The sequence below is a fragment of the Microcebus murinus genome, chromosome 1 (genome assembly GCF_040939455.1).
Source record: "Microcebus murinus isolate Inina chromosome 1, M.murinus_Inina_mat1.0, whole genome shotgun sequence".
NCBI classification, from domain to species: Eukaryota; Metazoa; Chordata; class Mammalia; order Primates; family Cheirogaleidae; genus Microcebus; species Microcebus murinus.
In genome coordinates, this window is record NC_134104.1 from 156,733,082 (window position 1) to 156,750,692 (window position 17,611).

The 17,611-nt window shown below is 42.6% G+C and overlaps 1 protein-coding gene across 2 annotated transcripts in view; it reads left to right on the plus strand.

Annotated features, from left to right (window-relative positions):
• The first annotated feature begins 368 nt into the window (after positions 1-368).
• The window catches only part of RAD54L2 (RAD54 like 2), a 120,788-nt gene continuing 103,545 nt past the window's right edge, over positions 369-17,611 (plus strand). Inside the window, exons 1-2 of one of the 2 annotated variants that reach the window (XM_012771424.3) lie at positions 369-541; positions 2,982-3,136. The gene's annotated coding sequence lies outside the window, so the exon portion shown is untranslated. The remainder of the gene's footprint in view (positions 542-2,981; positions 3,137-17,611) is intronic. The other variant, XM_012771439.3, reaches the window with a different exon arrangement.

Genomic DNA, 17,611 nt, shown 5'->3' on the forward strand with positions numbered 1-17,611 from the left:
TGAGAAATGAGGAGGAACGAAGGCTCAACTGAGGCACTACAAGTGGTCAGCGTGTCTCGCTGATGGCTGAGGAGTGCAAAGCCATTCCATTGGACCTACCCCTGGAACCATTCCTAGGCAGATTCTGGCCTGGGATTTCCGTGTCTCATTCAATCCTGAAACGGTCCTCTGTAGTAGATAAACAGCTCTATCCAAGAAGGAATTGCCGTATACCCGGTGCTGGGGAAGAACAGCTTCTGGTTGGCTCTTAGCGGAACTTGCCTGTCGGTGGCGTGTGTTCCCAACCCGGAGGCCCAGAGTGCGGGCCGGGAGGGGGACGCTTTCTGGCGCGGACAGTGAGAGGAGGCTGTGAGCGCCGCCGCCGGAGAAGACCGACGCTCGGCCAGGGCCAGCCCGCGGCGCCCGGGCCTGGCCGGCAGCTTCCCGCCCCAGCCACCACCCCCACCACCGCCACCGCAGACGCTGCCGAGCCGGGCGGAGCGGAACCTGAGGTCCTTCGGCCCTGCCAGGTCCGGTGCGGCCCGGAAACCCGGCGCGGGAGGTGAGAGCTGGTGCCGGTTCCCGGCTCCCCGCTGGGGCCGCCTGGATCCGCAACAATGGGGACCGAGTGGGGACGCGGCCCGGGCCCCTGGCATGCAGCGGCCTGGGGCAGCAAGACGGTCCTTGCGACCCGGGTGTTGGGGGCACTGGGTCCGACCTGAGAAACTCTATAGTGGTCAGAGGCTTGGTTGGGTTCTTGGTCTCGACCCGGGGGCTCTGTGGATTGATATTTGGGGATTTTGTAGCCAAGGAAGGGAGTCATAGGGGCACTCTGAGGGGACTTAACTGTAGTGGCTGTGCGCTCTTAGCGCTTGATGCTGGTGCCTGGGAGGCAGACCATGACGGGGTGTGTGCGCGTTGGGGGGAGGGGGAAGTGTTTGGAATTTTGTCCCTGGTTCCTAAGGCGCTTCCCCACTAATCTCCCGAGGTCTGGGAATTGGCAGACTGGGGTCAGATTGGGGGAGAAGAGAGACAGTGAGAGTATAGCTTCTCTAAGTAACTGGTGATTAGTTCCTGGAAAGGCAGGAGCTCAGCTGGGCACAGGAGAGTAAAGAGCTGGATCCTCCCAGGCCCACATGCACCCTGGCAAGGTGTGGTTTTCAGGTAAGGAACTTATCACAGGAGGAGTGAATATGTGCTGGCTGCCTTGGCTTTAGGGTGAGGCCGGTGGGAGTTGTCATTTGGGAAGTGTAGAGGAAGGTTTGTAGGCTGCTGAGATTGGAGAATCAGCTTTATGTGGGTCATGGTGGCAGCCTGGGAGATGAACAAGGGAATCTTGCAGAGTGGGCTTCCTGACGGAGAATGACCTCTTACTGCGGGGGAGTGGGTGACTCAGATGTGTTAGGATTTCTGTCGCTTGCTAGCAAATGTGGCTGACTATGTTGGTGGCTGGACATTGAGGTGGATGAGACTGGAGGGGGTGTTAGGGGGCCAGATGAGTTTGTTCCTGAGTAGAGGACAATTGTAGACCTTTCCTTCTTACTCCAAGTCAGAGTGGTGGCTGTCATTGACAATATTTTAAGTAAGGAATTTCCTTGTGGCATTTGGATCCATAGCTTTTCTCTGTTTGGTTTTTTTTCCTTCTTTTTTTTTTTTTGAATTGTGACTCATACTTTCTTTTCAGTGCTGTGGCTATTGTTTGTAATGACAGACAAACATAAGACTCTATCATATGTAAATTCTAGGGGGTTTCAGTCCAATTCTTATAAATCTAAATTAAAAGATTTTTTCACTAATTTGTGTGCCATTGTCTAATGTGTGCAGCTCTAGGGAGGTATATGAAAACCCTAGCAGTCTATGTTGTTAAAAGCTCTTTTCATCCCTAAGTCCATGAAATTTCATTTTTTCTTACTGCCACGAAGTGATTATGTTCAGTCTGTTAAATCTTAGTGATTGTCATTTCAGTTTCAGCACTCTTGTTTGTGCTCACAGGACAGTGTCTTCACTAGAAGTGTTATCCATCTTCGGCGAATTTCTGTACACTGTGTCTCCCTGTGACAATCTGTATCACTGAAAGACAGTGTGCAAACTCCACTCTGAAGCTTACAGCTGTGGGCCAGAGCTCTGTATGTATTATTCAGGCAAAAGTTGGTGTTTTGTCTGAAGATAAGATATTAAAGGAGGCCCTACATGAACAAAAACAGCATCAAAATCATTGTACCTGGGGGGAGGGGGGGAAATGGGCATTTATTGAAACCTTAAAATCTGTACCCCCATAATATGCCGAAATAAAAAAAAATCTAAAAAAAAAAATCATTGTACCTTCTGAGTTTAGAATGGTAGAAGGTACAGCCTAATTTGAGTCTAATATAAATTTTTATGTGAGATGTGAGGTAATTCTGATTATTTGTAGTTGTGCTGATAGTTTTAGTTATTCTAGGCATTCTTTTTTTCCTTTAAGCTTTAAAAAATTATTTTCCTTCAATAGTATATTCTCTCCCTCTCTCTCTTTCATTTCACATCCATTCTTTCATAGACCAGAATCTTTTGCATTATGTCAGGCACTGTGTTAGGCACCTCCACAATGGCAATGCTATTTTTGATGTTTTGATAGTGGTAGTTCCTAATTCAGAGGTCGCTGTAGGTCTGTGAAGAAAGAAATTGACTATTTAGAGGAAGTAAAAGTTGTAACAAGGTTTCTGTAGGTGAGCCTATGGAAGGAAAAAAAAATTAGAAATTAAAAGTAGAAGTGATTCAGGTATATCAAACTTTTAATCAGCAAAGCCATTGGATAAAGTTTTTATAATGTATTAATTTTGTCTAGTGACAATTGATTGTCTCTACATATTTCTATGGAAAAAGTTTAGCTATAACTGTGTATTCACATTGGTCTGGGGTTGTTTTTGCATTATTTTATTTAAATACACCTGTTAAATTTAAGTACTTCTGTTCGTTGTGTGTCTCGATGAGCGGTGATTTACAAATACTATATATGTGTTCAGGTTCCCCAGGAAGCCATCACACTCTCCTTCCTACTGTGGTTTTGGGAGCATGAAGGCGTTGCTTACCTCCTATGTCTGGTTCACTGTATGTAGGCTGGGAGTGTCTGCTGATCGCTTGAATTACTGTCCCTTGGAACAGGAGGCCTAAGATTGAGGTAAGGCTGAGTCTATTTGAAGTCACTTGCCTCTTAATTTTTACTGCATAAAATATAAGGTAAACCTGAATGTTTTTTTCTTTGTTAATCTTCATTCTGTAAAATGAAGATTTTGCCCTTTGCTCACTTCTCTCTTTGTAAATATATCTTAGCCAAAAATAAGTGAAGACATTTAAAATCAAGGCACTTAGATAATAAATAAATTCCTTGAAATATCTCTCATTTTTCATCTGGGCTATTTACTTGATCAAAGAAAATAAAAACTGGTTCATTTGTTGCTTTGAAGGCCAAGTGTTTGCTTAAAGAAATGTTTTTGGTTAACTCTTTTCAAATGGATCAACTTCACAAACTCTTGGAAATAAGGCTTAGGGTTTTTGATTTCTTTGGAAAAATTCTGAAAGCTGCCTAGTACAATAGGAAGAGTTTTTGGAGTTATCCCACTTTTGTTTCCTGCTCACTTTTTGAGCAGGTAAGCTGTTAACCTCTCTGAGCTTTGATTTTTGTTTTGTTTTTCTATCTGTAAAATGGGGCTGATATAATCTTTGCAGGTTGTAGTGAGGATTGGAGATGAGGGCCTGCTGCTTCGGGGCTGGTCAGTGCTGCCTGTTAGTAGTATTTAGTGTGTATTAGTATATAGCAGCCACTAGTCTTAGTAGTATTTGTAGTAAGAAAGTTGCTGGGTGCTATGCAGGATGAGGGGCTTGGTCCTTGTCTGGTGAGAAAGGCAGCTGTTTGTCTGCACCTGGTGGCACTCTGGACAGGTGAAGGAATTGTTGAGGTAGTTTTTATTCAGTACTGGTAGGCAGGAGTCTGCACTATAAAGTCCAAGGTCATTGCTGGCGCTGGTTTTATTCCTGGCAGTTTGTATGGAGAAGCCAGGAGGAAACTGTTTGACATGTCCTTGTTTGGGAACAGTGGGCATTCCCATTGGCAGAACACTGGACTGTGGCAGGCAGCATGGTGTTCTGTATAGTTCTTTTTTTTCTTTTTCTTTTTTTTTTTTTTGAGACACTTTGTTGCCCTGGGTAGAGTGCCGTGACATCAGTCTAGCTCACAGTAACCTCAAACTCCTGGACTCAAGCCATCCTCTTCCCTCAGCCTCCCAAGTAGCTGAGATTATAGGCGTGCACCATGCTTGGCTAATTTTTTGTATTTTTAGTTGCCCGGCTAATTTGTTTTCTATTTTTAGTAGAGATGGAGTCTTGCTCTTGTTCAGGCTGGTCTTAAACTCTTGACTTCAAGCTATCCTCCCGCCTCAGCCTCCCAGAGTGCTAGGATTACAGGTGTGAGCCACCGCATCCAGCCTCTGTATGGTTCTTGATCAAGATATTTCTTTAGCTTTCTTCTGGTAGTATCAGAGACCTGGCTTTGGTGTTTTTGCCAGGAAGGCTTCAGATGCTGGAGAGATTTGTCATCCTTCTCTAATTGGGACTACTTTGATAGAATCTAGCACTCTGTTCAGACATGTTTTTAATGAACAGAAGGTTCACAGGCTTTGTTATAGAATTGTTCAGTTTTTTCTGCCTGTGAGAGGAAAAAAAAAGTGCTGTTAATATTCAAGAGAAAATTAAGGAGAGGCCAGAAGTAATTTGAAATAACTGGACCCTAAATTCATTCCAGTCTTGCCCTAGTCAAATCCCCTCTCCATTCAGAATGGTCTTTAATTCCAGTTAAGAGTATCTAATATGGCTGGGCATGGTGGCTCACGCCTGTAATCCTAGCACTTTGGGAGGCTGAGGCGGGTCGATTGCCTGAGGTCAGGAGTTTGAAACCAGCCTGAGCGAGACCCTGTCTCTACTAAAAAAAATAGAAACTAATTGACCAACTAAAAATATATATACAAAAAATTAGCCGGGCATGGTGGCGCATGCCTGTAGTCCCAGCTACTCGGGAGGCTGAGGCAGGAGGATTGCTTGAGCCCAGGAGTTTGCGGTTGCTGTGAGCTAAGCTGACGCCATGGCACTCACTCTAGCCTGAGCAACAAAGTGAGACTCTGTCTCAAAAAAAAAAAAAAAAAAAAGAGTAAATAATATTCCTCTGGCCTCAAAATAACATGAACATCTAGAGCAGGTGTCCCGCGGGCCACATGCAGGTGTTTTTGCCTGTTTGTTTTTTTACTTCAAAATAAGATATGTGCAGTGTGCATAGGAATTTGTTCATAGTTTTTTTTTAACTATAGTCTGGCCCTCCAGCAGTCTGAGGGACAGTGAACTGACCCCCTTTTTAAAAAGTTGAGGACCCCTGATCTAGAGTCTAGACCCTTAGCATGTTTCTGCTTCAGCATCTCATAAGAACCTTTATGACCTGCTTCCTCTATATTTTCCTTTCTAGTTTCTCCTCTACTATAATTCCTCTGGCACATGCAGCTTAGTTATATTGAATGCCTTGAAGATCCCAGCATGCTCAGGCTATTCGTTCTGCTAATTTTGCTCCCCATTCTAGTGCTTGGCTGACTCTATGAGGCTTGAACCAGGAGTTCAGGTATCACCTTCTTCTCTTCTCTCTCTCTCTCTCTCTCTCTTTTTTTTTTTTTTAGCATATTACAGGGGTAAAATGTTTAGGTTACATATATTGCCTTTCCCCACCTGAGCTTCAAGTGTGTCCATCCCCCAGATGGTGCACACTGCACCCATTAGGTATGTATATACTCTCCCCTCCTCCCCCTTTCCATCTGCCCGACACCCCATGAATGTTATTACTATATGTGCACTTAAGTATTGATCAGTTAACACCAGTTTGATGGGAGTACATACCACTTTATTTTTTTTTTTTTTTTTTTTTTTTTTTTTTTTTTTTTTTTTTTTTTTTTTTTTTTTTTTTTGAGACAGAGTCTCGCTTTGTTGTCCAGGCTAGAGTGAGTGCCTTGGCGTCAGCCTAGCTCACAGCAACCTCAAACTCCTGGGCTCAAGTGATCCTTCTGCCTCAGCCTCCCGGGTAGCTGGGACTACAGGCATGCGCCACCATGCCCGGCTAATTTTTTTTTTATATATATATCAGTTGGCCAATTAATTTCTTTCTATTTATAGTAGAGACGGGGTCTCGCTCTTGCTCAGGCTGGTTTTGAACTCCTGACCTTGAGCAATCCGCCCGCCTCGGCCTCCCAAGAGCTAGGATTACAGGCGTGAGCCACAGTGCCCGGCCCATACCACTTTATTTTAATAAAAGCCTTCCTTGATTCCTTCCAGGTTTAGCTGAATGCCTGTCCTTAGTATGGCATGCAATTTGTGCAAGCTTCTTTCATAATCATGCTGTACTGTTAAGTTTGGGTATTTTTGTGTGTTTTCTGTGCCTAGCTTGTGACCTACATGAGAGCAGGACTTGTCTTGTTTATCTTTATATCCCAGCACCTAACCATTTCTGGCATAGAGTAGCTGCTTGGCAAATGTTTGTTGAGTGAACAAATGAATGACCTCTGCTTATATATGACAGGAAATCATTCCTTGGAGAGCTGGTAATGTGATGAGCATTCTGACTTCATGGCTGTATCTGATGCTGGCTGAAGCAGTGCCTCTGCCTCTACATTTCCAGGTTGCTAAAGGCAACACTTTGCTGTGAAATGTGTTACTTATCCATATGTTCATAATTTTTAGGCTGGGGGGCATTATTTGCTTTCTTAGAGTCTTACAGACATTTCCTTGGGGAGAGAATATGACAGTTCTTCGTTGGTATTTTCTAGATCTTCTGTTGGCCATTTACTGCTCTGAGCATTTTATCCTCAGGTGAAGAAGTGACTAGTCAGTTTGGGCCACAGGGTATCCAGACAACTACTGGTGAGCTGGCACCTGCTGAGAATGGGTAATGGATTGAACACTAGGATGTTGTGACTTTTACTGGATTGTGAGCCTTTTGAAGACTTAGCTGAGCTCAGTGTCACCATATTCAGGAAATAAGATTATTTGACCAAACTTTATTCAGGAATTTGAATTGTCTCTACTAACAATAGAAAGAAATTAGCTGGACAACTAAAAATATATAGGAAAAATTAGCCGGGCATGGTGGCGCATGCCTGTAGTCCCAGCTACACGGGAGGCTTAGGCTGAAGGATTGCTTAAGAGGCCAGGAGTTTGAGGTTGCTGTGAGCTAGGCTGATACCACAGCACTCTAGCCTGGCCAACAGAGCAAGACCCTGTCTTAAAACAAAACAAAACAAAAACAAAAAAAACCTCTGATATATTAATTATTAGTCAGGAGGCTATGTATTCTGACTTACTTACCTAGAAATTATAGAATTATGCCACTTTACTCAGTCACCTTCTTGGTTCTTAGTGGTAAAATAACTTGAGAAGAGTGTATTATCTAAATTACTTTGATTTAGTTTTTATGGTTGATCTGACCACATAGAAATCCTACTGAAGGCTGGGTGTTAGGAAGCTTATCAAAGTGTACATAATGCAGTCTTTCATGCAAGTGATAAGCATAGTAGACTGCAGAAAAGGAAGCATGAAAAGTAACTATAGTTAGGTTAAAGATAAAAATTGATATGAGATAAAAAGGAAAAACTGAGGCAAAACATAAGGGACTTTATTTATTTATTTTTTGAGACAGAGTCTCACTCTGTTGCCTGGGCTAGAGTGCTGTGGCATCAGCCTAGCTCACAGCAACCTCAAACTCCTGAGCTTAAGCAATCCTTCTGCCTTAGCTTTGCGAGTAGCTGGGACTACAGATATGTGCTACCATGCCCAGCTAATTTTTTCTATGTATTTTTAGTTGTCCAGCTAATTTCTTTCTATTTTTTTTTTTTGAGACAGAGTCTCACTTTGTTGCCCAGGCCAGAGTGAGTGCCATGGCGTCAGCCTAGCTCACAGCAACCTCAAACTCCTGGGCTCAAGCGATCCTGCTGCCTCAGCCTCCCAGGTCGCTGGAACTACAGGCATGTGCCACCATGCCCGGCTAATTTTTTCTATATGTATTAGTTGGCCAATTAATTTCTTTCTATTTATAGTAGAGACGGGGTCTTGCTCTAGCTCAGGCTGGTTTCGAACTCCTGACCTTGAGCAGAGCAATCCGCCCGCCTCGGCCTCCCAGAGTGCTAGGATTACAGGCGTGAGCCACTGCGCCCAGCCTAATTTCTTTCTATTTTTAATAGAGATGGGGTCTCACCCTTGCTCAGGCTGGTTTCGAACTCCTGGCCTTGAGTGATCCTCTTGCCTCTGCCTCCCAGCATAAGGCACTTTAAATTTGGCAGCAGCTGTTAAATTGAAGGCATTTTTGTGGGTAGTGTTGAAGTATTAGAAAGAAGTTGTTATAATACAGGTTGGAAGCAATAAAAACATGGAAAATTTCAGCCAGCTAAGGCACATTGGAGGTGCTAGCACTTCCTTGATGGTTTCATAGTACCATCGGTGAATAGTTATATTAGGTAGAAATGAAAAATGTTTGCTTTACTACAAGTATACTTTGTATGTGTATGATGTTATATTTTATAAGACACTTTCATGTATATTTACTTCATCCTCCTAACAATCATGTGAAGCAGACATCCCCATTGTACAGATGAGGAAACAAACCCAAAGAGGTGAAGTGGCTTGCTTTCAAGTGCATAGAGCCAATAAGAAGAAAAGCTGGGACTTAATGCGTGTTTTCTGATTCTATATTTAGGGCCCTTTTTATGTCCTCATAGGATATTGTTAGGGCTTCAGTTTGGGGTGAAAGTCACCCCTTATTCCAGGCTCCTGGCCAATAGAGGATATACACAAAAAAGATAATGTCATCTCTGCTGTTACTCCTCCTTCCTCACAGATCACTTAGTAGTCAAGAGAAAAACCAGAATCAGGTGGAGATGATCTTGCAATTGAGGCCCATAACATAAGTAGGGGTCTTCCAGGCTAAGGTGATGTTGTATAGAAATTAGAAGAAAAATGGAAGTTTGGGAAAGAATCCTCTGAGTATGATTCTGGCTTGAGTGTATACTCTGCTCTCAGTGTGCCTTCCAGTACCACTGTCTCCCACACTCCATCTCTCCATCTTTCTCTCCCTGTGTTTCATCCATTTGTCTCCTACCTTGGTTGCTGGTTGGCCCTGGTCCACAGTTTCAGGGCTGCCTTTTCCAGGTCTTAGAATCCTTTGCCTCCCTGGCTTTCTCTGCCTGCAATACCAGTTGCCATCCGTGAATTCTCTTCCCTGGCTGCTTTCACTGCTCCTAGCCTGCCCTTGCTCTGTGTTTCTGGGGAGTCAAGAAAATGTGCTGTTTTGGTTGCTGGCAGTTCCCACTGCCTCACTTGAGTTGAGCTCTCTCTGTCCCTCACGGTACTCCTGTGCTGCCTCCTAATGGTCCCATTTCCCCTGGCAGCTCATTTTCCTCAGGCCCTGGACCTATGATCTCATTTTAGGGCTTGTGCTACCTCATGTTTTCCCCTTCCTTTCTATCACCATACATTCATCATTCAGACTCTTGCTTTTGGAAAGTCCTTGACTTTTCCCCCTTGTTATACTAGTAATATATGAATACAGTAATATTCAGATGTTTTTAAATAGAGAAAGGAACACATAATTGCACATCTTGGTGTTAACCATTAAGAATTTGGTCTATATTTATCCAGATTTTTTACCACTGTGCATGCTAACAGTTGTATGTATATGTGTGTAAGATAAAATAATTTCTTTTTACAGAAATGGTATCATAATATGTCTATTTTTCTGTAATTGGCTTTTTTTTTCATTTAATGCTTTTATTTATTTATTTTTGAGACAGAGTCTCGCTTTGTTGCCCAGGCTAGAGTGAGTGCCGTGGTGTAAGCCTAGCTCACATCAACCTCAAACTCCTGGGCTCAAGCGATCCTGCTGCCTCAGCCTCCCGAGTAGCTGGGACTACAGGCATGCGCCACCAGGCCCAGCTAATTTTTTTTTTTCTTCTTTTTTTTTTTTTTTTGAGACAGAGTCTCACTTTGTTGCCCAGGCTAGAGTGAGTGCCTGCCGTGGTGTGAGCCTAGCTCACAGCAACCCCAAACTCCTGGGCTCAAGCAATCCTACTGCCTCAGCCTCCCAAGTAGCTGGGACTACAGGCATGCGCCACCATGCCCAGCTAATTTTTTCTATATATATTAGTTGGCCAATTAATTTCTTTCTATTTATACTAGAGACGGGGGTCTCACTCTTGCTCAGGGTGGTTTCAAATTCCTGTCCTCGAGTGATCCACCCTCTTCGGCCTCCTAGAGTGTTAGGATTACAGGCATGATCCACTGCGCCCGGCCCATTAAATGCTTTTATCTTAGGTATTTTTCCAGGTTTAGGATGTACCTATGTATAATTTTTTTTTTTTTTTTTTTTTTTGAGACAGAGTCTCACTTTGTTGCCTAGGCTAGAGTGAGTGCCCTGGCGTCAGCCTAGCTCACAGCAACCTCAAAGTCCTGGGTCAAGCCATCCTCCTGCCTCAGCCTCCCAGGTAGCTGGGACTATAGGTATGTGCCACCATGCCCAGCTAATTTTTTCTATTTTTAGTTGTTTGGCTAATTTCTTTCTATTTATAGTAGACATGGGGTCTCGCTCTTGCACAGGCTGGTCTTGAACTCCTGAGCTCAAGCAATCCTCTCACCTCAGCCTCCCAGAGTGCTAAGGGTATCGTTTTTTTTTTTTTTTTTTGAGACAGAGTCTTGCTCTGTTGCCTAGGCTAGAGTACCATGGTGTCATGTTAGCTCACAGCAACCTGAAACTCCTAGGCTCAAGCAATCCTTCTGCCTTATCCTCCTAGTAGCTGGGACTACAGGCATGCGATACCATGACTGGCTAACTTTTTCTATGTATTTTTAGTTGTCCAGCTAATTTCTTTCTATTTTTAGTAGAGATGGGTCTTGCTCTTACTCAGCCTGGTCTCAAACTCCTGACCTCAAGCGATCCTCCCACCTCGGCCTCCCAGAGTGCTAGTATTACAGACATGAGCCACCACTCCCGCCCAGCCTCTGTGGTATTTTTTAATAGTTATATGATATTACATTGTATGTTTGTATCTATTCTTCTAGTGGACTGGTAATAGACATTTGTTTCTATTTCTTTGCAGTTACAAGCATCTTGTCACTTCTACATATATCTTTGTATACTTTTTTGTGTACATCTTTCTATACTTTGTTTACTTTTTTTTTTTTTTTTTGAGACAGAGTCTCACTTTGTTGCCCAGGCTAGAGTGAGTGCCGTGGCGTCAGCCTAGCTCACAGCAACCTCAAACTCCTGGGCTCGAGTGATCCTTCTGCCTCAGCCTCCCGGGTAGCTGGGACTACAGGCATGCGCCACCATGCCCGGCTAATTTTTTTATATATATATCAGTTGGCCAATTAATTTCTTTCTATTTATAGTAGAGACGGGGTCTCGCTCTTGCTCAGGCTGGTTTTGAACTCCTGACCTTGAGCAATCCGCCTGCCTCGGCCTCCCATAGTGCTAGGATTACAGGCGTGAGCCACAGCGCCCGGCCACTTTGTTTACTTTTTAAGATAAATTGCTGTATGTGGAATTTCTGTGTCAAAGGTTATACATGTTTAAAATTTTGTTAGATGTTATCAAATTACTTTCAAAAGGTAGTATCAATTTATATTTCTTCTCTATCACTGAACATTATTTAAATCTGCCAATTTGAAGCCTAGATAACTAATTTTTTTTTTCCTTTTTTTTTTGAGACAGAGTCTTGCTTTGTTACCCAGGCTAGAGTGAGTGCCATGGCATCAGCCTTGCTCACAGCAACCTCAAACTCCTGGGCTCAAGCAATCCTGCTGCCTCAGCCTTTCCGAGTAGCTGGGACTACAGGCATGCACCACCATGCCTGGCTAATTTTTTCTATATATATTAGTTGGCCAATTAATTTCTTTCTATTTATAGTAGAGACGGGTCTCATTCTTGCTCAGGCTGGTTTTGAACTCCTGGCCTGGAGCAATCTGCCCGCCTTGGCCTCCCAGAGTGCTAGGATTACAGGCATGAGTCATCGCGCCTGGCCCTAATTTTTATTTTTATTTTCTTATTAAGGAGAATGGACATCTTTTCATGTGTTTATTTCACAAATATTTATTCTTTGTATGTCCTTTGCCAATGTTTCTGCTGGATTAATGTATTTTTTTTTTTTTTTTTTTTGAGACAGAGTCTCGCTTTGTTGCCCAGGCTAGAGTGAGTGCCGTGGCGTCAGCCTAGCTCACAGCAACCTCAAACTCCTGGGCTCGAGCGATCCTTCTGCCTCAGCCTCCCGAGTAGCTGGGACTACAGGCATGCGCCACCATGCCCGGCTAATTTTTTATATATATATCAGTTGGCCAATTAATTTCTTTCTATTTATAGTAGAGACGGGGTCTCGCTCAGGCTGGTTTTGAACTCCTGACCTTGAGCAATCCGCCCGCCTCGGCCTCCCAAGAGCTAGGATTACAGGCGTGAGCCACAGCGCCCGGCCTGGATTAATGTATTTTTGTTGATAGACAAAAATAGACTTGTTTGACTATTAAGGAGATTAACTTTGCATATGACAATTACAATAGCTCACATATACAGGCATACCTTGGAGATATTGCAGGTTCAGTTCCAGACCACCACAATAAAGCAAAAATTACAATAAAGTTATACAAATTTTTTGGATTCTCAGTACATATAAAAGTTATGTTTACACACTACTACAGTCTATGGGGTGGCTGTGGCAATTTCTGAAAATAAGACAACAATGTTTGCTGCATCTATTGACCCTTCCTTTCATGGAAGATATCTTTGTAGCATGAAATGCTGTTTGATAGTATTTCTACTCACAGTAGAACTTATTTCTTTCTTTTTTAGAGACAGGGCCATGCTCTGTTGCTCAGGCTGTTGAAATACAGTGGCACGATCATAACTCACTACAGCTTTGAACTCCTAGATTCAAGCAATTCTCCCACCTCAGCCTCCTAAGAAGCTGGGACTGCTATGCCACCATGCCTAGCTAATTAAAATAAAAACAGTTTTTTTTTTTTTTTTTTTTAGAGATGGGATCTTACTGTGTGTTCAGGCTGGTCTCAAACTCCTGGCCTCAAGAGATCTTTCTACCTCAGCCTCCCAAGTAGCTGGGATTAAGGCATGAGCCACTGTGCCTAGCTAAACTTAGTTCAAAATTGGAGTCAATCCTTTCAAACCCTGCCACTGCTTTATCAACTAAGCTTATATAATATTCTAAATCCTTATTTGTCATTTCAACAATGTTCACAGCATCTTCATCAGGAGTAGATTCCATCTCAAGAAACCAGTTTCCTTGCTCGGCCATAAGAAGCAACTCCTCTTCCATTCAAGTTTTATCATGATGGCAGCAATTCAGTCACATCTTCAGGCCCACTTCTAGTTCTCTTACTATTTCCACCACATCTGTAGTTACCTCCTCTACTGAAGTCTCGAACCCCTTAAAGTCATCCATGAGGGTTGGAATCAACTTCTTTGAAACTCCTGTTAATGTGGATATTCTGACCTCCCAGAAATCATGAATGTTTTTAATGGCATCTAGAATGGTGAATTCTTTCCAAAAGACTTACAGTTTACTGTGCCCAGATTAGGAATCACTATATATGGCAGCTATAGCCTTATGAAGTATATTTCTTAAGTAATAAGACTTGAAATTTGAAATTATTCCTTGATCCATTGTTTTTTTTTTGTTTTTTTTTTTTTTGAGACAAGAGTCTCACTTTGTTGCCCAGGCTAGAGTGAGTGCCGTGACGTCAGCCTAGCTCACAGCAACCTCAAACTCCTGGGCTCAAGCAATCCTACTGCCTCAGCCTCCCGAGTAGCTGGGACTACAGGCATGTGCCACCATGCCCGGCTAATTTTTTTCTGTATATATTAGTTGGCCAATTAATTTATTTCTATTTATAGTAGAGACGGGTCTCTCTCTTGCTCAGGTTGGTTTCGAACTCCTGAACTCAAACGATCCGCCCAGCTCGGCCTCCCAGAGAGCTAGGATTACAGGTGTGAGCCACCGCGCCCGGCCTTGATCCATTCTTGATCCACAGAATGAATGCGTTAGCAGGCATGAAAACAGCATTAATCTTCTTGTAAATCTTCATCAGAGCTCTTGGGGGTGACCAAGTGCATTGTCAGTGAGCAGTACTATTTTGAAAGGAATCTTTTTTCTGAGCAGTAATTCTTTTTTTTTTTTCAACTCTCTAAAGACTTTATTATTTAATATTGCTACAATGGTCTCAGTAAGAAATACACACACCAAATCTGGGGGTGACATTCTTAATGGCTTATAATTTTGAATAATTTACCAGATTATTTATTATTCATCTGTAGCGTGTATGAAATGGAATCCAGGGAAGTAAGACTGGGAAATCTGTTGGTGCAGGACTCTGAAGAGCCTTGGCTATGAGGCTTAAGAGTTAGGACTTTAATCTGTAGACAGTGGGAGACATATGGAAGGATTCCCTCAATCCTTGTTTTCTACCATTACTCTGCAACTTTTCACTCTGGCCAAATTGAACTCCTGACCTCGAGCAATCTTCCCACCTCGGCCTCCCAGAGTACTAGGATTACAGGCGTGAGCCACCATGCTGGGCATCACTCTGGCCAAATTGATCTAGTCAAAGATACATACCTAAGCTGGGTTTATGTCTATTTTATGGAGGATATTTGGTGCACTCTTCTAATCCCCTCTTAGGAATCCCCCTAACTATTGATAGCATTGCCTGCTGACCGCTCATGGCTGAGTCCCTTGAGCAGTAATTCATTTTGAGACAGAGTCTCACTTTGTTGCCCAGGCTAGAGTGCCATGGCATCAGCCTAGCTCACAGCAACCTCAAACTCCTGGGCTCAAGCAATCCTGCTGCCTCAGCCTCCCAAGTAGCTGGGACTATAGGTATGCACCACCATGCCGGCTAATTTTTTCTCTATATATTAGTTGGCCAATTAATTTGTTTCTATTTATAGTAGAGACGGAGTCTCGCTCTTGCTCAGGCTGGTTTCAAACTCCTGACCTGGAGCAGTCCGCCCGCCTCAGCCTCCCAGAGTGCTAGGATTACAGGTGTGAGCCACTGCGCCCAGCCGAGCAGTAATTCTTAATAGTGTGCTTAAAATAATCAGTAAATCATGCTGAAAACAGATGTGTTGTCATCCAGGCTGTATTGTTTCACTTACAGAGCATAGGCAGAGTAGATTTAGCCTAATTCTTAAGGGTCCTAGGATTTTCAGAATGGTACATGAGCATTGGTTTCAACTTAGTCACCAGCTGCATTTGCCCCTAACAAGAGAGTCAGCTTGTCCTTTTAATCTTTGAAGCCAGGTATTGACTTCTCCTCACTAGCTATGAAAGTCCTAGATTTCACCTTCCAATAGAGGGCTGTTTCATCTATATTGAAAATCTGTTATTTAGTATAGCCATCTTAATCAGTGATCTTAGCTAGATCTGGATAACATGCTATAGCTTCTCTATCAGCACTTGCTGCTTCACCTTTCTTTTTTATGTTATGAAGATGACTTCTTTAAACCTCATTCTGAATCAGCTTCTGCTAGCTTCCAGCTTTCTTCTGCAGCTTCTTTGCCTCTCAGTCTTCATAGAATTGAGAGGCCTTTCTCTGGATTAGGCTTTGGTTTAAGAGAATGTTGTGGGTAGTTTGATCTTCTATCCAGACCACTAAAACTTTCTCCATATTAGCAATAAAATTCTTTAGCTTTTTGAAATCATTCATGTGTTCACTGGAGTAGCACTTTTAATTTCCTTCAAGACCTTTACCTTTGCATTCGCAAGTTGGCTAACTGATCGGTGCAAGAGGCCTAGCTTTTGGCCTCTCTTGGCTTTCAATGTGCCTTCCTCACTGAGCTTAATCATTTCTAGTTTTTGATTTAAAGTGAGAGATCTGTGACTCTTTATTTCACTTCAACATTTAGAGGTCATTGTAGGGTTATTAATTGGCCTAATTTATTTTCTTTTTCCTTTTTTTTAAAGAGACAGGGTCTTGCTCTATTGCCTAGGCTGGAGTGCAGTGGCACAATCACAGCTCACAGCAACCTCCAACACCTGGACTCAAGTGATCCTCTTGGCTAAGCTTCCCAAGTAGCTGGGACTACAGGTGCATATTACCACATCTGGCTAATTTTTAAAATTTGTTTGTAGAGATGGGGTCTTGCTATGTTGTCCAACCTGTTCTTGATCTGTTGGCCTCAAGCAATCCTCCTGCCACAGCCTCCCAAAGTGCTGGAATTACAAGTGTGAACCACCATGCCCTGCAGTTGTCCTAATTTCATTATTGTTGTGTCTCAGGGAATAGGGAGGCTGGAGAGAAGCCGGAGACAGACAGGGGAATGGCCAGTTGCTGGAGCAGTCAGACACATTCAACATTTATTGGTTAAGTTCACTATCTTATATGGATGCAGTTTGTGGTACCCTAAAGCAATTACAATAGTAACATCAGAGACCACTTATCATAGATCAGCATAACAGATACATTAATAATAATAATGATGAAAAGGTTTGAAATATTGTGAGAATTAACCAAAATGTGAACAGAGACAAAAAGTGAGCACATGCTGTTGGAAAAATGGTGCCAATAGACTTGCTTCATGCAGGGTTGTCAGAAACTTTCAATTTATAAGTATTGAAATATCTGCAAAGCACAATAAAACAGGATATGCCTATACTTATCCCCAGACACAGCACTTCACTTCTGTCAATCTGAGAGTGATGATAAGTTGGAATTAAAGTCAGATAGTTGAATGTCACAATCTGCATCCTTAAGTGTTACATTACACAGCCCCTTGTGCATTCCAGTTTCAGTATTTTATTTTCTTTTTATTCATCCTCTCAGAAGAGATGGTTTTCATTTTTTTCCCAGGCTAACCCCTTCCAATTGGATTCTATCTATTCTTGTTTCTTCCTTAACCTTGATTTATCAGTTATCTCCTTTATAGTCTTTTCCTGTACTCTTTCCTATCCTCACTGTCCTCATCTTTTGTTTTTGCCTACATAAAAGGTAGATCCACAGTGACTTTGCTCAGCTCTGTTCCTCTCATGCCACCCTAGCCCACTCCTTCCTATCCCTAACTGTTTTATCTAAAGTGCAATTTTATTGCAATTTCCTCACCAACTGCTTTATCTGTATGTCTCTTAATCCTTTGTTGTTTGGCTTCTGGCCCTACATTTCTCCTGAACAATATCTCTAAGGCAAGTTCCTAGTTTCCTGGACCAAAGATTTTTTTCCTTTATGTTTATTCTCCCTTGTTCTGACTAACTCATTCCTTCCCACCATCTTTGCTGGGAGGAAAGCTGCATATGAGTGGACATTTTATTATGGAAAATTTCAAACATGTATAACAGTAGAGAATAGAATACAATGAACTCTTATGTACCTATCATTCGATTTCAGCAATTATGAACACTTCCCCAATTTTCTTTCAATGTGCTCCCCACATTTTTTTGTTGTTGGTGATGTATTTTAAAGCTAAAACTAAATCCCAGACATTGTCACTGAGTGTCTCTAACTCTCTCTACAATGAGAACATTGTATTTTTAAACATCATTCTACCATTCTATTTTCTCCCCTAATAAAAATTAGCAATGTT